Here is an 8,524-nt window from a genome sequence, read left to right on the forward strand (position 1 = left end):
CTGTCAGTAGTGTGAGCAGTGTGTGGGTGTGTGGAAGGCTGTTGTAGCATGTTGGAGGGTGCATCACCTAACACAGGCTGTAGGCTGTAGGCTGAGGTTGCTGCAGCATGCCAGGATCTGAATCAGAGAGTGATCCTTGCAGCTGGGCAACCTTTATACCTTCTTGTGGCTCCGCCTCTAGATGGGCGGGCACAAACAGGACGACACTCCCAGTACCTGCCAGAGGACAGCAAGGCAGGGAGCACAGCCAGGCAGAAGGGGGGAGGGGTCGTCACACTGCATACTGTACCCTGTATGCAAGGGCTGGTTTGCTTTCACTAACTGTACGGAGGCTCAGTCACTGGTACATTTTTATATACAAAGCCATGCTAGGGAAACTTCCATCTTATATCTGCTCCCTGATCTCACGGAAAATTGTAAGTGGCTACTGCCTGAGATCGAATGCTGTGGTTTTATTAAATGTGCCAACTGCTAGGACTGTCTTAGGGAAGACAGCTTTTAGATGCGCAGCTCCTCTGTCTTGGAATAGTCTGCAAATTAAATGGAAACTGAACAATCTGGTGCCACTAAATGTTTTTAAAGCTCGGTTGGATGCTAGTCAATCAGAAGCTATTGGTACCTGTTTATGTGGATAATTATGTAAATGATGCTGGATGATGTCCTTTTGTTGTTCTGTTTATGTTTTTATGTTTCATGTGGAACTACTTGAACAGGTCTCCCTTGGAAAAGAGATCAATGATCTCAATGGGATTTTTATCTGTATAAATAAAGATTTGAAATGAAATGAAATGAAGCTTCGAGAAATTAACCTATTTCCGACACAATTGTCCAAGTGGTTCGATGCTTCATTCAAAGCTTCATTTTGCCATCACTAGATATTAGGTTATGAGGTTCCTAAGACCGGCCTGATGTGATACTTGGGGAATCTGGTACAGGAAAACACACAGGGTGGGGACAGATACCTGATGAAGGTGCTGCTGGCTGCCAGCAAGAACACAATTACCAGAGCATGGTACAAAGCAGATCCACCTACAAAGGAGCAATGGCTGGGAGTAGTACAGGAAATATTTGATATGGAGAGATTCACACACATATTGAGGGTCCAGGAAGGGAAATTTGAGTCCAAATGGGAAAAATGGATTGAATATAAAAGAAAAATGAACGACACCACAAATTGAGAGTTGGAACCAGACCATGATGTTGCATTAAAATAGGATACAACACAATGACTAATCCTAAACGGCTTGTTGAAGCTCTTCCCCTCCCCCCTGTGAGCCCAGTGTGTTCTGATTGGTCGGGACGTTGCGAGGCTCGTTGCGAGGCTCGTTGCGAGGCTCGTTGCTGCTCGCCGCTGCTGTGAACTGCTGCGAACTGCTGCGAGGCTTCCGGGTCGGCGATACAGAGAGACACAGCGAAACTCATCCTGAGCACACAAACACTCACAGCCGAAGTAAAAACAATAAGTGTGGCTTGATATTGAGTAAGAAAAAGGTTTATAATGCTGTGAGCATGGGTCTGCGGAGAGCATTTCTCCACCATCCCAACTCGTCTATTACAACCCATCCTCACTCCCAGGTCGGCCTATGTTGACGTTATGTCAAGTCCCCTGTGTCGGCTTTTTCCAACGCAAGAGGGGGGCGGCCGTGTCGGCTTTTTCCAACGCAAGGGGGGGGGGCCGTGTCGGCTTTTTCCAACGCAAGGGGGGGGGGGCCGTGTCGGCTTTTTCCAACGCAAGGGGGCCGGTCGTGTCGGCTTTTTCCAACGCAAGGGGCGGGCGGCCCTTAGCGTACATTTTCAACTTTCCGGGATGTCCATAGGCTTCTATATAGCTCCCTAAACGTATGTTGTAGACCAGTGGTTCTCAACTGGTCAGGCCTCGGGACCCACTTTTTACTTGGTCAATACATCGCGACCCAACATTTTGAAGCACTCAAATCTATTCAACAAAAAAACGTGCTGTAATATATACGCTTTTCAGCATACAATATTAATAAAAGTGAAGTATAGTGCATATACTGTATCCCTTATATCCCTTCACAAAACTAAATTATGCTTTTAAAAAAGGTTTAATGAGATGATGGAATCAAAGCTGAACTATAAAAAAAAGCAGCCTGTCCTCCTACAAAAAACGACCATATAGGTCGATTGTTCAGCAGCTAAATACGACCCAGAGACACGTTTTAAAGTGTAGCCCCTCTAGTGGTCGTGTAAGAAACAACATGCTCCTGTCGATTGCAAACGCTCCGGAGGGTCGTTTATTCACAAATAACCCTCTCTGGAAAATCCTAAATTGTGGAATAGTTTGGCCATTAAAATGCTTTTTTATTAGATTTCTAGCGAGAAGTGTATATTGTACTTTTATAATCCACGTCCAGTGGATGTGTAGGATCTACAGTTTGATAGATATACGAAGATGATTTGAGGTCTCGCCAGGAGAACGTGTATGGGGCAACTTCCATGTAAAGTTAGCGTGGGTGAAAACAGTATTTCCGGTCTCGAAGTTTTCATAATAAAACCGGAAGTATTCCCCACACTGTCAAATGATTACGCAGTGATATCTCCATTACTCATCCACTAAAAAACATCAGTTTATCCTTGTTAATTACACAATATTGATTAGTTTAAATTGTGTACAATGCTTTTGTGTTTTTAACCTTCGATTCGGAGAAACAAATTGTTTTTTCGGAGTTTAGACACGACAGAGTTTCCGAAGACACTACACTACCCAGAATCCCCAGCTATCGTTTGGGACTACAACATCCGCCTTGCTTTACAAACCCCGTGATTAGCCCTCAAGCTCTGTGATTGGATATTGGAGTGGCAGTGTGACAAGGTTACGCTGAGCGTCAAAGCTCTTTGAAATGGAATGGAACCACGCCAGACTATCCAAAACTGGACTTGGACGGGTCCAGCCCGGCCCTCCCCCCCAGAATTACACTTGCTGCCTATTGTGTGTTTCGCAACATGTTCTATGGCACGTCTCTACTGGGAAATGTAGTTTTAAAAGACGTTTTCGTATTTCCCACAATTAGAAGTTGCCAGTATTAAACTGTATACATCCCTGTAGGTTTAGGGGATACGAAACACATTGGTGTTATCAAATTTAAAACATATAATTAATACATGGGTGAAAATTGCTTGTGTCCATAATGGGCAGCATTAATACCACATGACAGCTGGACTTATGTCTGTGACCCCTCCTGTTGTTAATGCCTGAAACATGCACTTGTCAAGGTTCAGATGCACATTTAGCAAATATGGCAGTAGCCATCGATCATCTTAACAGTTTGTCTGTTTTGCACAACCTCCTGTTAATATCTTTGGACGTCCTGCACTAAACTGTTTTACTGTAGAGATCACTACAGTATCTTCTAGATATTTTCCATTCTATATTTCTATCATTGACCCCTATTTTGTATGTAGGCTACTCTTAATATTTAAATGTTTTCATCAATAACTAAATAAATATAACTTATTCAACAACTACATTCAATAACGTGCTTTAACCACTAGGAGGTGCGGTTTAGACCAGTGGTCTAGTTAATAAAACATAATAATATCGTACATAATATGACTATTCACTTTATTGTGAGTTTAAAACAGAACGGTAAAGGAAAATACAGTTTCAGTCTCTCGATGTGAAGCTTATGCATTGTACCATGAACCTGTATAGACCTGTAACAGTCAACTGCATGAGGAGTTGGAAAGGTAGTTCAGAAAATCAGTAATATCTTTAAAAACTACAAAAAAGTCCCTTTCTATCATGTGCACCGTTATGGTGTAAATACAGACTATCTACTAATTGGATCAAATATAAAAGTCAGCCGAATTAGTGTTGATACTGCAAGGAGACGTATTGTGTGAAAATAAATGGAAGATGTTGTTTAATTGTTGATATATTTATGGTTCACGTCACGTATTCAGTTTTGGCGGCATCTCTTCCAGTTTGTCAAAAGGTCTTCTGATCAGGGCTCTATAAATACATATCTAGGGCAGATATGTAATATTTAATGCAGCCGAACCGTGTATTACAATGCCATTATGTGATGACTTTCAAAGAGAAAAGCAAGAACACTCGGAATAAAGTATTATTATTATTATTTTTAATGTTTTCCGATTTCATATCACATAAACACCATATCCCGACGTGCATTGCGGCGTGATTTTAGCCTATCAAAACCTCTGAAAAAAGAAATGTGTCTCTCAGAATCGAAAGAGAAAAACCTATGGGAAAAACACAAAAGCATTGTACACAATTTAAACCAATTAATGTCGTATAATTAACTAGGATAAACTGATTTTTTTTTAGTGGATGAGTAGTGCAGATATCACTGTTAAATCATTTGATCATTGGTTTTATTATGAAAACGGCGAGACCGGAAATACTGTTTTCAACCCGTAACTTTACATGGAAGCTTGCCGCATATACACGTTCTCCTGACGAAATCTCAAATCATCTTCGTAATATCTATCAAACTATAGATCCTACATATCGACTGGACGTGGATTCTAAAAGTACAATATATACTTCTCGCTAGAAATCTAATCATAAAGCGTTTTAATGGCCAAACTATCCTACAATTTAGGATTTTACAGAGAGGGTTATTTGTGAATAAACAACCCTCTGTAACGTTTGCATTCAACGGGAGCACTCGAGGCCGACAATTTTAAAACGTAATTATAGGACGTATTAAGCGCTTGAACAAACGACATATTTGGTCGTAATAAGGGCTTAAACAATCGACCCATTTGGTCGTATGAGTTGGAGGACTTGTTGAAAAAAAGGCACATATGCTGAAAACCCAACCCCAGCAGGGGGGTCTGGGGGATTTTTAGAACTACTAACATAAACTATGCATTCTGGTACACTCTGAGAAGAAAATAAAGAACTAGAACTACAGAACTACACATGCTGGCTATTGTGTGTTTTGCAACGTGTTCTCTATCTATGGCACGTCTTTACTGGGAATTGTAGTTTTAAAAGACGTTTTCGTATTTCCCATAATAAGAAGTTGCCAGTATTAAACTGTGTACATCCATGGAGGTTTAGGGGATAGGAAACACTCAAATTCAAAACATATAATTAATAAATGGGTGAAAATTGCTTGTGCCCATAATGGGCAGCATTAATATATATACACACATGCCAGCTAAGGTCAGAAGAGCTTTATTTAACAGCTGGTCTTATGTCTGTGACCCCTCCTGTTGTTCATTGATAAGCCTGAAACATGCACTTGTCAAGGTTCAGAGGCACATTTTGCAAATATGGCAGTAGCCATCGATCATCTTAAGATAAGATATACTTTATTGATCCCAAGTTGGAAACATTTGCGTTACATCGTGTAACAGTTGTAAATATGGAGTGGTGTTTATTTGTAAATCATTTAGTATAATCACACAAATTCTGTGTTTTATATTTAATAATTCTGTGTTCTTTATTTATTGATTGTTCAATACCTGACAAGGTCGGAGATTTACAACTTTGGTCGCAGGTTCCTCAACAGTGCATTACAAGACATCTATCAATATGTGTGTATACCTCCACCATTAAACTGTCATATTCTGCACATTTCTTATACTATCTACATACATCTTATAAGAGTATAATACATATGTATAATATCAGTTAAAATAAGTGGTTAAACATGCAGTAGTTAACATTGCAGGAAAGCAATATATTAGTACTTTGTCAGGCTTAATATTTATACCCCCAAAGCTTTTTTCTTATTCAAAAGAAGACCTTAACCGGAAGTATTCTTTAATGTTTAAATAATAATAATAAAGCCTTTTATTGTTACTATACACAAAGTATAACGAGATGCAGAGTGCAACTCTGTCCCGGTGTGCAAAAAATATACAAACAAATACATAACACCAAAAAACACAGCAATAGGACATACGGGGGAATAAATAGTTAAAAATATTGACATAAAAAAAAAGTATATAAAGTGCATTAAAAGTGTGTGTATGTGTGAGAATGGTTACAGTTATTATTATGTGTGGTGGTTGAGCAGCCTGACGGCCCAGGGGTAGAAACTGTTTTTGAGTCTGTTTGTCCGTGACTTGAAGCTCCTGTATCTCCTCCCAGAAGGCAGGAGAGAGAACAGTCTGTGACCCGGGTGAGAGCTGTCCTTTATGATTTTATTAGCTCTGCTGAGGCAGCGGGAGGTGGAGATGTGTTCCAGAGAGGGCAGGGGACAGCTGATGGTTTTCTCTGCCATCCTGATCACACAAAATAAAGCCTTATTAGTTTGTCTGTCTAATAATCTAATAATAAAAATAATAAATTTCAATAACGTGCTTTAACCACCAGGTGTCCCTTTCAATCAGCTGTGCGCCGTTATTGTGTAAATATACCAATATACCGATTGGATGAAATATAAAAAGTCAGCCGAATTAGTGTTGATACTGCAAGGAGACATATATTGTGAAGAGAAATTGAAGATGTTGTTTAATTGCTGATATATTTATGATCCATGTCACATATTCAGTTTCGGCGGCAGTTCCTCATGTTTGTCTAGAAGTCTTCTCATCAGGGCTCTATAAATAGCGAACTACGGCAGATATGTATTATTTAATGCAGCCGAACCGTGTATTACAATGCCGTTATGTGATGACCTTCAAAGAGAAAAGCAAGAGCACTCGGAATAAAGTATTTTTTTATTTTTAAAAAATGTTTTCGTATTTCACATCAACAGGAAGTCCGGTTAACTAAAATGTCCGTGCGGAACAATACCCCAACCCATAGATCCGTGGGTGAATAATGTCAATCACCACATTACACACATCCCTTCACATTTACATTTTAATTTACATTAAAGTATTTCGTGAGGCCTTCTAAAATGTTTTTAAATATAATTAGGGTTGTAGTTGAAGAGTTTGTAAATTATTGCAACGCAATAATCACGTCCATTAATACAGATACAGATTTCAGTATTCTGAGCCCCTACTCTCCCCATAACTGACGGCAACAAAAGTCCTACATTATTCAATTAAAATAAAGAAGTCAAAACAATCAGTGTGGCTTGATATTGAGTAAGAAAAAGGTTGATAAACGCTGTGAGAATGGATCTTTAGGTAGCATTCGCTCGCGATCTCAAGTCGTCTACAACATACGTTTAGGGAGCTATATAGAAGCCTATGGACATCCCGGAAAGTTGAAAATGTACGCTAAGGGCCCCCCCCTTTGCGTTGGAAAAAGCCAACACGCCCCCCCCCCCCCCCCCCTTGCGTTGGAAAAAGCCGTCACGCTCCCCCCCCCTTGCGTTGGAAAAAGCTGACACAGGGGACTTGACATAACGTCAACATAGGCCGACCTGGGAGTGAGGATGTGTTGTCTATTACCAGCATTCAGGGAGCTCTATGCAAGACAATGGGGACTCCCTCTTAGTTAGCCAAGAGATCCTGGTGTGTGAGGCAGAGTCCTGCATCGGGTCGGGTGACCCGCAAAAAAAAAGTTTTGCGGGTGGTATTTTTTCAAAGGCTTTTTTCCGGGTTCGGTTCTGGGTAAAACAAAGAAGATGCTGGTCGGGTCGCAGGTGTTGCATAATAAATATATTAAAATATATAAATCCTCAGACCTGTCCCACGCGGGACCGCACATAATAATAACCTCTGCAGCGCATCAATCTGCTGCTGAGCGCGCCACATTGGAAATGGCTGAGGTGAAGCTCTCTTAAGGAGAATACAGCATTTTCAATAACACTTCCTCAAGAGCGAAATCCAACGTCTGGGAGGCTTTTGGTGTCGTCCTAGATGGAGAAAATAACCAACATCCCACGCTTTTTGAAACAAATATGCAACTGCGTGTGTTAATAATTGCATGTTTTCACTGCTCATATATACGCGGATTCGCGTCGGTTTGCGGATCTTGTGCCGACGGGTCGGGTCGGGTTGCAGAACTAATTGGCAATTTGTGCGGGTAACGGGGCGGGTTCGGTATTGCACGTCGCGGGTGCGGGGCGGGAACGGGTCCCCGTGCAGGACTCTGGTGTCAGGTGCTCCGCGGATTGGTCCATTTAGGCCAATCCGGTCATTTGTTGTTGATTTGGGTGTTCACACATCAAAGAACCCAGGAAGAAAACAATGGAAAATGAGAAATCTCCAATGAGGCGTTCTGGGGCAGCATAGACAGGTCTTCTCTGTGTTAGAGTTTTACTCGCTACAGGGCGTACTTTGAGGGTTTTTGACTCTGCAGACCGTTTACATGCAGAAAAACCTTCATAACACACAAGGGGACGGGTAATAACCAGAAAAGCATGACATGGGACCTTTAATACATTTAACAAAATAGTTTAATGACTTCATTTCAAGTTCTTTACTTTCTTAAAAGTAGGCTACCAATCAAGAATCAGACAGACTGACAGACAGACAGACAGACAGACAGACAGACAGACAGGCAGGCAGGCAGACAGACAGGCAGGCAGACAGACAGACAGACAGACAGGCAGACAGACAGACAGACAGGCAGGCAGACAGACAGACAGACAGACAGGCAGGCAGACAGGCAGACAGACAGACAGGC

This window comes from Pseudochaenichthys georgianus, chromosome 23 (genome assembly GCF_902827115.2).
Source record: "Pseudochaenichthys georgianus chromosome 23, fPseGeo1.2, whole genome shotgun sequence".
Classification (NCBI taxonomy): domain Eukaryota; kingdom Metazoa; phylum Chordata; class Actinopteri; order Perciformes; family Channichthyidae; genus Pseudochaenichthys; species Pseudochaenichthys georgianus.